Genomic DNA, 16,564 nt, shown 5'->3' with positions numbered 1-16,564 from the left:
ACATTTCATAACATGGAGGAACCTGGAAGGCATTATGCTGAGCGAAATGAGTCAGAGGCAAAAGGACAAATATTGTATAAGACCACTATTATAAGATCTTGAGAAATAGTAAACCTGAGAAGAACACATACTTTTGTGGTTACGAGGCGGGGAGGGAGGGAGGGTAGGAGAGGGTTTTTTATTGATTAATCAGTAGATAAGAAATGCTTTATGTGAAGGGAAAGACAACACTCAATACATGGAAGGTCAGCTCAATTGGACTGGACCAAAAGCAAAGAAGTTTCCGGGATAAAATGAATGCTTCAAAGGTCAGGGGAGCAAGGGCGGGGGTTTTGGGACCATGGTTTAAGGGGACTTCTAAGTCAATTGGCAAAATAATTCTATTATGAAATCATTCTGCATCCCACTTTGAAATGTGGCGTCTGGGGTCTTAAATGCTAACAGGCGGCCATCTAAGATGCAGCAATTGGTCTCAACCCACCTGGAGCAAAGGAAAATGAAGAACACCAAGGTCACACGACAACTATGAGCCCAAGAGACAGAAAGGGCCACATGAACCAGAGACCTACATCATCCTGAGACCAGAAGAACTAGTTGGTGCCCGGCCACAATCGATGACTGCCCTGACAGGGAGCACAGCAGAGGACCCCTGAGGGAGCAGGAGATCAGTGGGATACAGACCCGAAATTCTCATAAAAAGACCAAACTTAATGGTCTGACTGAGATTGGAGGAATCCCTGCGGCCATGCTCCCCAGACCTTCAGTTGACACAGGACAGGAACCATCCCCGAAGACAACTCATCAGAAATGAAAGGGACTGGTCAGCGGGTGGGAGAGAGACGCTGATGAAGAGTGAGCTAATTATATCAGGTGGACACTTGAGATTGTGTTGGCAACTCTTGTCTGGAGGGGGGATGGGAGGGTAGAGAGAGAAGGAAGGCGGCAAAATTGTCAAGAAAGGAGAGACTGAAAAGGCTGACTCAAGAGGGGGAGAGCAAGTGGGAGTAGGGAGTGAGATGTATGTAAACTTATATGTGACAGACTGATTGGATTTGTAAACGTTCACTTGAAGCTTAATAAAAGTTATAAAAAAAAAAAAAAAGATTACCATTTAGAAGTTGGGTAAACAGGAACCATATTCTGTCAACATGAAATAAGACTGAAACAACCTGTGTATTACTATCTCCTTCTTAGTGTTTTTCTAGTCCTTTCCCCCTTTACAGGCTCCCACATGAGCAGAAAACAAACTGTGACTGCTGTTTAACCTTCCTTAGCACTCCAAAGAGGGAGATGTAGTGCCAAAGATCAAAGATCAGTGCGCTTGCACTATATCCTATAATAAATGATGCCAAGGGCTACCAAGAGGACTCCATCTTGAATAACAGTGGGTTCCATCTTGGAATCCAGATGTGCACGCAACGTAATTAACATGCACCATCATTCTGAGAAGTGCTCGCCCCTTGAAAGAAGCCCACTAAATATTCATTACTCTCTTGTCTCCACCGAACCCATATAAGCCCTAGCCTTGCTTCCCTTTTCGAGTCAACCTTTTGGAAAAGCTTAGTCCCCGCTGACTCCTTTTGCTTGACTCAAGCAAAATAAAGCTTGCTGAAGATAAAGTTTGTCTTTCATGTGTATTCTTACTTGGGAAAAGACAAGGACCCTTTGTGTCAGATTGGCGATTGGTAACACTATGAGTCTGAATGGACCCCACTGCAACAGGTTTGGAATCTTTATCACAATGGGTCAAGCCACCGATGTTTTGGTTAGCAGCCAAGCACTTAACCACTGCACCACAAGGGCTCCTTATATTAAAATGAACATTAGTTAAAATTTTTATTTAACTCATAAGGGAACCCAGTAGATGCTATAATAACTCAAAAGAGAAAACGAAAAAAAAAGGCACATATATACATCAGTAATATTGAAAAGAATATGTAAATAGAGGCAAAACTGGTCTTTTTATAGAGTGAGAAGGCAGATTATTGAAACTTTACTATAACAGTACAGAATTTGCATGTCTATAGATAAGAATGAACTTGCATTACACTCAGTTCTCTACAATTTACAGAGTTGCAAAATAGCTCAAAGAAAATGGAAGACAAGAATCAGATAAACTGAAGGGATGTCCTCTGGAAGAAGCTGTTTTCTACTGAAATACATTTTCTTTCTACACTGGGAACACCCTTGCCCCACCAAACGTTTCTTGACCCATCTGCTGCCCCCACCACACCCAGTACTGGTTTATGTAAAAGGAACCTTAGTGGTATAATGGTTAAGCACTTGGCTGCTAACTGAAAGGTTGGCTGTTTGAACCCACCAGCTGCTCCGAGAGAGAAAGATGTGGCCTTCCGCTCCATAAAGATTAAACCAAAGAAAAAAAAAATTGCCACTAGTGGATTCCTACTCATAGGGACCCTGTAAGACAGAGAAGAGCTGCCCTACAGGGTTTCCAAAGAGCGGCTGGTGGATTCCAACTACTGACCTTTGGATTTGCAGCCAAGATCCTAACCACTACATCATCAGGGCTCCCCCTAAAGACTACAACCTTGGAAACCCTATGGTGCAGTTCTACTCTGTCCTACAAGGTTGGTATGCATTAGAATTGACTTGATGGCAATGGGTGGGAGAATTAGCCTCACGCTCACAGGCCTGGTTGGTGGCAATCACCTCACACTGCTGTGGTAGGGCTTTCTGGTGTGATGTGGCGGTGTGCTCACACAGCTGGGGCCTTGAGCTCACCACCGAGCCACCAGGGATTAGTCTGGTGATTATAGCTCTCCAACCCAGTTGTTGTCAATCTGCCTATAACTGAATCCCTCGAGTTCTTGTCCTTTTCCATTAGCCGGTCAAAATAAGACGGATGCCAATTGTAAGGGAAACAGAAAGTGGAAATTTATTCTCTACCAGACAAAGAGCAACGTGGGACCTGGTGGCCAAAAGACCATGAGATCCCCACACAAGGGGATCAGGGACCTTTTATGTCCTCGAGCCGGTGCCTGAAACCCTGAACCTTGAGCTCTCCCATGCCTAAATTTGGAGATCCAGGTGGTGAGTCATTCTTCATAGGAAGTCCTTATTGTGGGACCTCTCGCTTTGTAAAGGGGCTTGGGTGGTGCTGTGTGCTGAAGAATATTTTTGCCTCCAGAAATTCTCGGTCTGGGGTCAGGTACGGACACCATTCTCCTGATCTGCATGTGTGACAATATCCTGGCCCACACATACACAAAGACCTGGCACCAGATACAAACCGCAGTCAGAGACTGAGGCTTGCAAGGGTGAATGAAGTGAGGGGGCAGGGGGAACCACGGCAGAGCGGGTGTCACCTCACCCGCTGATTCATTCCACTTGAAGAAGCAGTCCCATCCTCTCTGTTTATACTATTTTTTGAAGAAGTTGTTGTTAGGTGCCGTCCAGTCATTTCTGACTCCTAGCAACCCTATGCACAACAGTACAAAACACTGCCGAATCCTGTGCCATCCTCATAATCGTTGTTATGCTTGAGCCCATTGTTGCAGCCACTGTGTCAATCCATCTCATTGAGGGTCTTCCTCTTTTTATTTCTGGAAGAAGGGCAGTCTATTAATATTCACTGAGAACTTATTGTTCAAGTTACTGTTTGCCGCCCTCATCAAAACACAGAAGAATTTATTCCTGCCTTAGAAAATATTACAGGCCCATTAGCCAGAGGCAAGGAAACATTCTCCTTGTTATCCTGGCCCCTGAGAAGTCAGAGTCTCTCTTCTTTCTGCCTCCCTCTGTCTCTGTATCACTCACACACACACATACACACACCTGATATAAGAACATATATAATGTTACATTTAAGGGTGTTGAAATAAAATATAAAGTGAGTAAAAAATGTCCAGAGAATAAGGTGCACAGAGCAGCTGGTGTTGTCTGGGAGAGGATCCCAGGCCACCAAGAGTCCTTCCGGAAATTGCACCTGGATTGGGCACAATGAAGAGCACTGACCATGCTAAGTCCGTGATGCCTCCTACTCCTCAGAGAAAAACGACGGGAAACATAAAATCACCGTGCAAGTCACAGACATAAAAATGAAGCAGCTCTCTGTTTTTACTGGAAATAAGCATGAGTTTTAAAGTGTTTTGCTTACCTCAGGTTGTGATGAATTCTAATGGGTTTAGTGCCAGTCACCTCTGCACACCTATAGGGAGGCATCCCCGGGTGAGCACTCCCTGACAGCCAGATTCGTCACCTCAAAGATGCCACTATTCCAGCACAATTGCTCCGACTGTACACCAGGCACTGTCCTTGGAGTCTGTCTACACCCACTTGGGACAAGGCCTTGGAGGTAAGGGAGGCCCAGCTGGGCCCAAAACTGGGAGGGCTCTTCATAGGTGTGTGCGTGCAGGGTTGGTGTCAGGGCATGCAGAACTGTCCGGCTACCTTGAAATAGGCCTAAGGTAGACTAATTAGTGTTGTGATTATTGTGTGCCATCGACTCGATTCCGACTCATAGCAACCCCCAGGCAGAGTAGAACTACGCCATAGGGTCTCCAAGGCTCTAATCTTTATGCAAGCAGATTGCCACATCTTTCTTCCACAGAGCAACTGGTGAGTTTGAAGCACCGACCTTTGGGTTAGCATCCTAGCGCTTCACCATTGAGCCACCAGGGCTCCTAGGCTAATTAATAACATGCATTTTCCCAGCTTCTATCATTGTACTTAGCACATACCAAAAAAAAAAGAAAAAAAAGCCATTGCCGTTGAGTAGATTATGACTCATAGTGACCCAGTAGGAGAGTAGAGCTGCCCCATAGGGTTTGCAAGGCTGTAAATCTTTATGGAAGCAGACTGCCATGTCTTTCTCCTGTGAAGTGGTTGGTGAATTTGAACTGCTGACCTTTCTGGTAGCAGCCAAGTGCTTTAACCACTGTGTCACCAGAGCTCCTACTTGGCACATACCAAAACCATTGCTGTAGCATCAATTCCAACTCATAGTGACCCCACAGGACAGACTAGAGCTGCCCCATAGGGTTTCCAAGGCTGTAATCTTTATGAAAGCAGATCGCCATATCTTTCTCCCATATGGCAGCTGGTGGGTTTGAACTGCTGATCTTTTGGTTAGCAGCTGTGCACTTAACCACTGTGGCACAAGGAGAGAGGCTGAAGAGCCCAAAATCAAGCTAGAAAGGGACAGGTGAGGATGGAGGTGCTATGCTAAATGCTCGTATTTGTAATTTCATTTGATCCTCACAGCAACCCTGTGAAAGAATATCATTATCCCCATTTTACAGGTGAAGCAACTGAAGCTTAGAGAGGTTAATTCATTTCCTAATACCACACAGCTTATAAGTAGCTGACTCAGGATTTGAATCAAGGCAGTCTGACTGCATATATAGACATAGGGACTTATTGCCCACTCAAGTGACTTGTTAGCCTGGCAGGAAACAACCTTCCAGTTTCCAGGGTTACCCTACAAGCCAGTTGGGCCCTAGTTGACAGCCAGCTTCCTGCGATAGGTTGAGGGTCCAGGGGCAGGCCCTGGGAAGGGAGGAAAAGGCCCCAACAGATGACTCCCCCTCCCAGGCATCTGAGGTGACCTCAGCTTGGCAAGGGCAGAGTATTCCCTCAGAGAGCAGGGCCGGGGGTAAGAGGCCTGCAAAGAGGACAGTGACTCTAAGAGGAGTCTCCCTAACTTAAACCAAGGTAAGAGAAAGGGCCACCAAGCTCTGAGCTGTTAGGGGAGGGAGCAGGGAGTGAATCCAGGCCATTTTGTCCTGTGTATGCTGGATCTCTGGGGCACAGTGGGTGGGGAAGGAGAACATTGGTTGCAAAGGCGGAAGGGGTCTGGGCAAATGAGAGCCTCAGTCACTCAAAGATTAGTCCTTTCAGAATTTTGCAAGACTTTTTTCTCTCTTGCTTTTTTATTCTAACTCATTTCCACCAATTATTTCAGTTTACAATAGCAAAATACTGGAACAATTCAACTTATAATAATAAGAGAGTTGTTGGAAGATGTGCCAGAATTAGCGGATTGTTATATAAACTCTGGTAAGTTATAAAGTCCCTGGGTGGTACAGAGAGTTAATGATCTTGGATGCTAACTGTCTTAGTTATCTAGTGCTGCTATAACTGAAATACCACAAGTGGATGGCTTTAACAAAGACAAATTTTATTCTTTCACAGTTTAGGGGGCTAGAAGCCCGAATTCAGGGCACCAGCTCCAGGAAAAGGCTTTCTCTCTCTCTCAGTCCTGGGGAAGATCTTTGTCATCAATCTTTCCCTGGTCTAGGAGTACCTCAGCACAGGGACCTTGGGTCCAAAGGACAAACTCTGATCCTGACTCTGCCTTCTTGATGGTAGAAGGTCCCCTTATCTCTCTGTCTGCTCAGTTCTCTCTTTTATATCCCAAAAGAGATTGACTCAAGATACTCAATATTGTAGATTGAGTCCTGTCTCATTCACATAACTACCTTTAATCCTGCCTCATTAACATCATAGAGGTAGGATTTACAACACATAGGAAAATCACGTCAGGTGACAAAATGGTGGACAATCACACAATACTGGGAATCATGGCCTAGCCAAGTTAACACATATTTTGGGGGGACACAATTCAATCCAAAACACTAACCAAAAGGCTGGCTGTTTGAGTCCATCCAGAAGCACCTCAGAATAAAGGCCTGACCATCTACTTCAGAAAAATCAGCTATTGAAAACCCTATGGAGCACAGTTCTACTCTGACACACGTGGGGACTCGATGGTAACCGTACAACTAGTAAGGTAAGTTATAATTAAACATGTATGTAAGAATTTTACTTTTGTAGAAAAAAATACGCACGAGTGTGTGAGTGTGCATGTGCATGTGTGTGTGTGCGTGTGTGTGTGCGTGTGTGTAGAGACAGAAGGAATTGGAAGGACATACAAGTTATTACGAGGTATTAGCTGAGTTCTCAGTAAAGGTAGGATTATTTTAGGAGTTCTTGTTCTTTATTTTCTTCTTTTGTTTGTCTATGTTTTGGATTTCTTTATAATGAGGATACATTGCTTATATAATAAAGCAAAACAATAAAATTTTATTGGTGAACATTTACTTTATACCAGCTAATGCCCTATTGTTCAACATTTATGTCCTTCCTGCGTTTTGTAATTATAAACAACACGGAAGCAGGGATACTGGCTGAGAATGAATTAAAAATGGAACAGGAAATAATGGAAAAATGTGAAAGTTAGCCAACAGTGTGTAAATAGGCTAAACAGTTGTCAAATGTTGCATCATGTGACAAAATCATTAATACTTGAAAGAATATTGACTAGATTGTATATGTAGATATTGATTCTGATCAAATTTTTGTTTGGCAGTGTCAACTGACTTTTTTTGGGGGGCCCAATTGTTTAGACCTTGGGTTTGCTGGAAAGAGTGATTTCTTGTCTGTCTCTCAGTCCTTAGTCCTTATGTTCTTGGGAACTTTGGGTTCTGCTCAAGATAACTCCATCAGGGCCAAAAAGACAAGGTTCAGTTGGGGAGAATGAAAGGCAACTTTATTTGTTGACTAAGCAGGGTGATAAAAGGGGCAACGAGCCATCCAATACTGCCTCGCAGGCAGCTTGTCGAGGCTGGTTTATATAGGCAGGATCAGTTTCAAAATACAAAATGGCGTGTGTGCGGTTGAGGAGCGTTTTAGAATGGTAAGTATTTTCTAAGACCTGGGTTTGATCCCTCGCTCAGGAGGAACTTAGTAATTCAGCTGACTTAGTATGTCAGCTCTCCACCCAGGGGCAGAGAATTTACCAAGCATGAAGCAGTTAATGAGCTAAAGGTCGTCTGGAATGCTGGGATGGAGGGCAGGACCTGTGTCCACTGATTCCTGCTAGCAGGCAGCTGTTTCTCTTTAAGGAGGTTCTGAGGAGAAAAGGAAAGAACTCTAGGAGATGGCCTGGGTGAGGGCCTGTCTTGAGGCTAAGAAAAATGGCTCTATGGCTCTAAAAAAATGGCTCTAGCCCTGTCTTATTTATAGTCCATCCCTAACACCATGCAATCTGCCCCTGGGTAGCACCATACATACATGTCTGTGTGTAAAGGGTCCAACTCCTGCAACCCTTTAAGTAATTTGCCTAAGCTTGATGTTGGGGAGCTGAGACTTGAGCCCAGGCCTTGATATCAAATGCCTTGCCCTTTTTACCCTCCAAGAATATCTTGCTAAGACATTCTAACACAAACAAAGAAGGGTAATATAAGAAGAAGATAAAGTCAGGAGAGACATTTTGTATTTCCTCATACAATGTGCTACAGTATAATAACCTATGTTATATGTGAGCATTCAATGTGAGCACCATGCCACATTCTAGGACAGAGTTGTCCAATAAAACTTTCCACGATGATGGAAATGTTATCTGTGCTGCTCAGTATGGTAGTGTGACTGAAGAAATGACTTTTCAATTTTATTAAATCTTAATTAATTTAAATTTAAAAAGTCACACATAGACAGTGGCTACCATGTTGGATGGTACAAGTCTAGAACACAAAAGCTCTGCCGAGGCAGTAACTAGCAGCCGTGTTTGCCTCAGACCTTGGAGTGAAGGTCCCACAAGTATCAATTGCCTCAGATACTCACAATAAGTAGGCTGCCCCTTGGCGAAGGGAACAGGTGGGCCCAGGGAGTTCTTGGCTGTATGGGCCCTACCGCAAGCTGGCCTGGGCTTGAGTCTGCCAACATTAGTGTCCAGTGGGGCTCTGGCTCCCCCACAGGCCCTGGCCACTGTAGATTCACAATCATCCTGGAAAGGCTTTAACCCCTCCTCCCCTTCCTGCAGCCCAGAAACACAGTGGTCATCTCAAGGTTGCCCCTTCAGACAAGCTAGGACAGCCTCACCCAAGAATAGAAATAGTCATTCATTTGGTCCAAGTCACATCAGAATAGAGCTGACAGGGACTTTAGAAATCACTTCTTCCAACCCAACCCACCCCACTCCGGCCCCCTTTAACAGTTGAGAAACCCAGGCCTAGAACAGTGACCAGTATTGTCCTTGGCCTCTTTACTCAGGGCACTGATCCACTGAGTACACAGATGGGTCAGAAACACGTGTGCAAGAGAGAAAAACGGAAACCATCTGGTCTAGGTCAGGCATTCCTTCTCTCTTGTGGATCCTTATGGCTACACAGTAATTCCTTAAGATTGATGATGAGTAAGGTATCGTTTCAAAAGAGAACCAAGTGTCCTACCATTTAACCATCAACATATATGTTTGGGTCACTTACTGTTTTGGAGAACTTTTCTACCCTGTTCTTTCTGGAATACGATTCTCTTTTTTTAAATTCCTTCTTACACAGAGATTAGGCCCAGATCTTATACACAAAATATACTTGAAGAATATTTATTGATTGAATGACACTGTTCATCCATGGGGGGGGGTTGAGTATCTACTATAAATGTCACTTTTCCAAATAGAACGTTCTTCTTCACGTCTAACTACTGGTTCTGTGTTTTTTTTTTTTTTTTTCTTTCTTTCCCTCTAACAACTCAGCATGGTATGGAGTGCTTAGCCAAGGGTGGGACAAAGAGCTTGGTTTGGCTTTTTGTCTCCGATTTCTGAAAACAGCTCTTGGAATTTGCCTGTACTCCAGGTGAGCTCAAGCATAACAACGATTGTAAGGATGGCTCAGGACCGGGCAGAGTTTCATTCTGTTGTGCATAGGATCGCTATGAGCCGGAACCGACTCTATGACACCTAACAACAACAACAACCACCAAATGCCTTTGTTTTCCAAAATAGTCAGGCAAGTAGGCACTACACAGGCCCCCCACTTGGAGAACTAACTTCAGGAAGAAGGGGGACTTGATGAATCATGCATATTCATTGATCAGATCAATCATAGCTATGCATTAAGGCCTCATCATGCATATTCATTGAGGCTCCAATGACTAAGGGACCCTGGACCTTGGAGCTTCCTCTCTGGGGCCTCCCGAGTTGGTGAGAACATTCATACATGTGGGAGTGTCCAGCATGTCCCTGGGGACAATGAAAGCCTCATGCTGCTGGGCCCTCTTCTAGCCCTTGCCTGATAAGTCTCTTCCCTCGTATACTTTCTGGCTATAATAAATGGGTAACTCTAAGTATCCAAAAAAAGAAAAGAAAACAAACCCATTGCCATTGGGTCAATTCTGACTCATAGTGACCAGACAGGACAGAGTAGGACTGCCCCACAGGGTTTCCAACCACTGTGCCAAAAAACTGTTTACTGTAGAGTTGATTCTGACTCACAGCGACCCTATAGGACAGAATAGGACTGCTCCATAGGGTTTCCAAGGAGCAGCTGGTGGATTCGAACTGCTCAGCTTTTGGTTAGCAGCCATAGTTCTGAACCACTGCGCCACCAGGGCTCCCAAGTATAGGTAATAAAACCAACCAAAATCAAACCTGCTGCTGTCTAGTCAATTCCAACTCATAGCGACCCTATAGGACAGAGTAGAACTGCCCCATAAGGTTTCCGAGGAGCGCCTGGTGGATTTGAACTGCCCACAGTTTGGTTAGCAGCTGAACTCTTAACCACCATGCCACCAGGGTTTCCAAGTATAGGTAATATTCTCCTTGAATTTTGTGAGCCATTACAGAGAACAAACAAACCCACAGGGTGTGTGAGCAGCAGGAGCTGGCAGGACAGAGTCTTAACTTGTGAAGATATAGCTCTGGGTGGCTGGTGGTCAGCGAAAGGTTTCACAGGCAGTCAGTGAAGAACAGAGTCCTTCCAGCTTGTGACCTGGCCCTGGGGGCTAGAGAGGGGAAGGGAAAGGGGCTGGCTGCTCTGAAGTGCAGGGAGTTGTACAGGCTCCTGAGCCTAGTATAAAATGTCCTGGCCACGGGCCAGGGTTGAGGTCTGCCCTAACTTTTGTTGGCTAGGGTCAAAGAGATAAAGTGCCATGAAAGTGGCTGGCAGTGAGGAAGTGATAAAGGTGGGGCTTGCCCACCTCACCCTTTTGGTAGCATCACACCAAGTCAGATGGACAAATCATTAATAGGTCATGCTTTGCTAGGAATATATAAACTATATCTGGCAGTGTCCAGGGTTACCCCATATGCCACTTGGGCCCCAGTTGACAGCCAGCTTCCTGGGATTGGTTGGGGATGCAGGAGCAGACCCTGGGGAGGGAGGGAAAGGCCCCATCAGATGGCTCCCCCTCCCAGGTATCTGAGGTGACCCCAGCTTGGCAAGGACAGAATGTTCCCACAGAGAGGAGGGCGAGGGGGTGAGAAGCCTGCAAAGAGGACAGTGACTCCAAGAGGAGCCTCTCTAACCTGAACCAAAGTAAGAGGAAGGGCCACCAAGCTCTGAGCTGTAAGGGAGGGAGCAGGGAGTGGGGTTCAGGCCATTTGTCCTGTGTGTGCTGGATCTCTGGGGGCACACTGGGTGGGGAAGGAGAACATTTGGTTGCAAAAGTTCATTGCTTCAGATATAGCCAAGCAAATCACATCAGATGTGAAGTGGGAACAGCTATCATGATTTGAAACAGTCTGGATAATAAACTATTGGAGTGTTATACATTGGGAGTGGATGGACACCCCTGAAATGCACCAGGGAATTAGTTGCAATAAAAACACTCAAAATAAATCACCCCAAAGTTCCAGCAAGCAGAAAATATATAAGTCAGGAAGGTGAGTAATCTAGGTTCCCCTGGGTATTATATATCACTTTTAATGATACTATGTGAGCATATGATCCCATTTTTCTCTATAATTACAGCTGATAAATATCTTCAAGTGGATATTCATGGCAAACTTTACGTTTTAAAAATATTAACCTAGTATTTACCAGAGTTCCATTGCTGAAGGTAGAGCCTGAATTTGAATGTGGAAAACACTACCAAAGCCCTGCTCATCTCAAAACACAAATGAAGAAAAAATTAATCCCATGGGATTTTTGGCCAGTGGCTGGCCAGCAAGATGAGAGTGGCTGGCTCGTTTTAATGCTTCAAGCTGCTGCCATTTTATCACATGGTAAGTTTTCAAGTATCCAAAACTGCTACAGAAGGAAGAAAAAAAAAAGTCAAAAGTAAAGTGGGCTGAAATGCCAAGCCTGCTGTTTGATGGCTGTGATAGATCAATTTTCAAAAATATTCACTCCTGTCTCCACCGTCTCCACGGGAGGATTGTATTTCCCCACCCCTTGACTTTGGGCTTGGCTACGTGATTTGTTTTACCCAATGCAGTGTTAGCAGACATGATGCAAAGACTTGAACTGTGCTTGGGTGGTGGGGATTAAGCTCTTGAACCTCTGTCCCAGGGAATCCTTTGGTCCAAGAAGGAAGACAGACATGAGACCAAACCCAGACCCAACCTGCAGCTTACAGCCACCCAGCCAAGTCAAACCAGCATTAGCCGCTCCCCAGCTGAGAATAAATGATTATCGTTTTAAGTTTTGAGGTGGTTTGTTATGCAGAAATACAACTGATGAATTGGCAGAGCCTCAGTTTCAGTTAACATGGGAATGACAATATCTACACCATGATGTAACGCCATTGTCACTGTACCTAATGAAGACCAGAGTGCCCTGCTCCTGGCTTGGCTTCCCCTACATTCTATATGGTGAATTTACTAAGATGGAACTACATTTCTCAGAATTCCCTTCCCCGAATAGTCCTGGGTGCACATTGGCCACGAGAGACATTTTGTGCAAGATTTGGAAGCCAGAAGTAAAGCAGTATACATAGTTTTTAATACTCTGAAGGTTGAAGCAGGGCACCAAGCACAGTGGCAGCTCACACACATTGTTGTTTATCTGCTAGCTTGGCTTCTTGGCCTGAGTCCTGGGTCAAGTGCTTATGTAATTCCGTGGTAAAGGGCACCAGCTTCCCCTGCAAGTCATCCCTGGCATTGAAGTTGCAGGTGGTGAGAGACAAATGTAGGTTCTAATTTGTATTTGCTCTTGTTCACACCCAGTTTTCTACCAGTTTGGCCGACTGCTTTAGGCTAAACATCAGATGCAGAAATAACAGTCTTGCCTTGACACCGCCACTATCTCCCACAATCATGTATAGTCTAATCCTATAACAAATTCCTCATTCTCTTTCACTCATGGTGCTTCCGGTTCTCTGGGTTGAACCCTAACTGACACATTATGGTAGAGTCCATTGTAGTCTTAACCTGTTAAGTTCATTCAGTTACCTGAAAACATAGTTTTGAGCTTTTTCTCATGGATCAAGAAGTATGTAAGATTAAACTACCATTTATTGAGCCCTGACTGTGTGCAAACACTATGCTAACATTAAATGGTCCCAAGACTCTCATACAGTCTGGTTCACTCATCATCATCACCAATTGGTAGTTCAGAGATTCCTGCTAGCTGCAGTAATGCTCCACGTTCTCACCGACACTTGGGACTGCAGGCTGGGATGCAATGCCCTCTGGGATGACTCTGGGTGGCCTGTGCTGCCTTCATGTAAAGAGCCTGTTACACAAGTCGTGTCCTTAAGGGGTTGTTTCCCCATCCTCAGCTGTGACATTAATCTTTGCCCAAAAGTACCACCTGTGACTCTATTCAAGAACTCAGTTATTCTATATTATGAATTGGATTGTGTCCCCGCAAAATGTGGCAACTTGGCTAGGCCATGATTCTCAGTATTGTGTGGTTGTCTACCATTTTGTGATCTGATGTGATTTTCCTGTGTGTTCTAATTCCTACTTCTACGATATGAGGCAATTTTGGAGGCAGTTATGTTAATGAGGCAGGATTCAATCTACAAGATTAGGTTGTGTCTTAAAGTCAATTTCTTTTGAGATATAAAAGAGAGAAGCAGGCAGAGAGACATGCGACCTCATACTACTAAGAATGAAGAACCAGTAGGGAAATTCGTCCTTTGGACTCGGGGTCTCTGTGCTGAAGCTCCTAGACCAGGGGAAGATTGATGACAAGGACTTTCCCCTAGAGTTGAAAGGAGAAAGCCTTCCCCTGGAGCTCGCACCCTGAATTTGGGCTTCTAACCTCCTGGACTGAGAGAATAAATTTCTCTTTGTTAAAGCCATCTACTTGTAGTATTTCCGTTATTGCAGCCCTAGATAACTAAGACACTCTCTAAGGATGAAGTCTGGTCCCAAATCTTTGCCTAGGGGCTGGGTCATTTTACCATGGTCAGGTTTCACAGGGTGACTGCTTGTCTGCCTCAGTCCCAAGTGTTGGCCCTCCTGGACTGAAGCTAGACCTGTGGTTCTGTGCCACTTGTTGGGGTGCCCCACCTCTGACTAGACATTTACCCCTATTGGGGAGCCACTTCATACTGAACCCTTCCCTCATTCACTATCTCTCATTTGCTGGATCAGGACTGAGGTGGTTGCATCCCTTGGGTACAGCCTACTGGGTCCTCCTGTGCCTCTGCAGTCTGCATTGGTAGCCAGGTGAGTTGTCCAGCATTTGTCCTATCCCAGGAAGTAAGTGTGTGACAAGGCCAGGACTTTTCCCTAGTTATACAAAGATTAAATAGAGTAGGGCTTCTTGCAACAACAGTAATAACAACTAAAAGATGTGTGTGGTTACATAGGCAGGTATGTATGCTTTTGCATGTATAGGAAAGCACATACGAATATACTAACGTATGTATAGGTGTTTCTGTAGGCAAATGTATATACATGTTTGTGGGTGGTGCATATATATTCATATATAAAGCACAGAGGAAGCACATTTATGGATACTTCCTAGACATAACCGAACACCTCGTGGGACTGGGTTACTGAGTTTGAGGGCTTAGGACCATAGTCTCTGGGGGCAACTCAGTCAATTGGCATAGCTCTTAAAGATAATATTCTACATCCTAGTTTGGTGAGTAGCAACTAGGGTCTTAAAAGCCCGTCTAAGATACAACTGTTGGTCTCTATGTGTCTGGAGCAAAAAGAAGGAAACCAAAGACTCAAAGAAGAAATTAGTCTACAGGACTAATAGTCTACACGAAACACGGCCTCACTTACCCGGAGACCAGAAGAACTAGATGGTGCCTGGCTACCACTACCGACCGTTCCGACCAGGGATACAATCAGTGGTCCTGGGCAGAATGTGGAAAAATGTAGAACAAAATTCAAATTTCTAGAAAAGGCCAGGTGGCTGGACCAGTAGAGGCTAAAGGAACTCCCGTGATTATCACCCTGGGATACCCTTTAAACTTGGAACTCAGGTATCTCCCGGAGGTCACCTATCAGCCCAAAGACAGAGTGGCTTATAAAATAAATATCACCCGTAAGTACTGTGATCCTCTAAACAATCATCTAAATGAGACCTAATGGTCAACATTTAACCTAGACCAAAGATGGGAAAGTAAAGGAGGGCAAGGAAGCTAGATTAATGGAGACAGAACCACCAGGGGGAAATAATGAGAATGCTAACACATTGTGAAAAGCCTAACCGATGTCATTGAATAACACGTACAGAAATCGTTCAATGAGAACCTAATTCGCTATGTAGGTTTTTTCCCCAGGCCTGTCTTCTGACAAGCCTCTGGGGGGCGGGGGGGTTTGAACAGCCAATCTTTTGGTTCGTAGTTAAGCACTTAACCGTTTGCATCACCCAGGGATGCAGAACTCCACTAAGAGTTGTGTTTTCCCGAGGTCTACACAGGGCTCTGCTGCAAGTGGGTCGTCTCTGCAAGTACATACAGGTGGAGATGTTTCTCCCTATTTTAAGCATTTTATGGAGCCACAGGATAGTTTTTAACTATGGTTTCTTTTTCATGTTCTTTGTTTTAAACTCCTAACAAAGAATAATTTGTAAAATGGTTTCCCGGTCGAATATGTAATCACGGGCAATTTGTTTTGTAGGAAGTGGGGAACGGCTGGCATCCTCCAATGGAGTCAGTTAAATAAATCCTAATCACTTACACCTGCAGCTGTCCCTTTGTAAGGTGCGTCATTAGCAGCCGGAGTATGTGCTGGAAACATGTGATGGTCCGTTAAAGAGGGGTACAGCCCAGAGGCCACTCAGATTTGAGACTCTCCCTACTGGGTATGTTAACCCGGTTTGGGCTCCACGGTCACTTGTTAAAGCCGACAGCATGCCTGAACGCAAAGTGTGTGGCCAAAGGAGCCCACACTCATTGTTCCACGTGCAAAGCAGGTGTGCCATTTAAAGAATTGGGTCCATTTCCTTTTCACGTTGTGATTATGAACTCCCTTCCGCTTTTCTAGCCCAGTGAGTGGTTCTCAGCCATGGCTGCACATTACAACCACCGGGAGACTTTTAAAACTCTTGATGCCCAAACTGCACACCTCACCCATGAAATCACTCTCTGGGCTAACATCCAGGCGTTGGTAGTTTTTAATGCCCCTCAGGTGATTTCAACGTGCTGCCAAGTTTGAGAACCAGTTCTAGACCCGATTCTCAAACTTCAGCTACACCTGGAGGCTTATTAAAATGCAGATGGCTGGGCCCCACCTCCAAACAGTTCAGTAGCTGGGGTTGGGGAGGTCCAATAACTCACACTCCTCAGATTTATTAAAATGCTGCCGGTATGGTAAACCTTTTTTTGCACCTGATATATGACAGGCATTGTGCTAAGTGTTTTACAGTCATTAGCTCATTTAACAAGGAGCTCTTGTGGTGCAGTGATTAGGCATTCT

The sequence above is a fragment of the Elephas maximus genome, chromosome 27 (genome assembly GCF_024166365.1).
Source record: "Elephas maximus indicus isolate mEleMax1 chromosome 27, mEleMax1 primary haplotype, whole genome shotgun sequence".
Classification (NCBI taxonomy): domain Eukaryota; kingdom Metazoa; phylum Chordata; class Mammalia; order Proboscidea; family Elephantidae; genus Elephas; species Elephas maximus.
Note: the sequence above shows the minus strand (reverse complement) of the source record.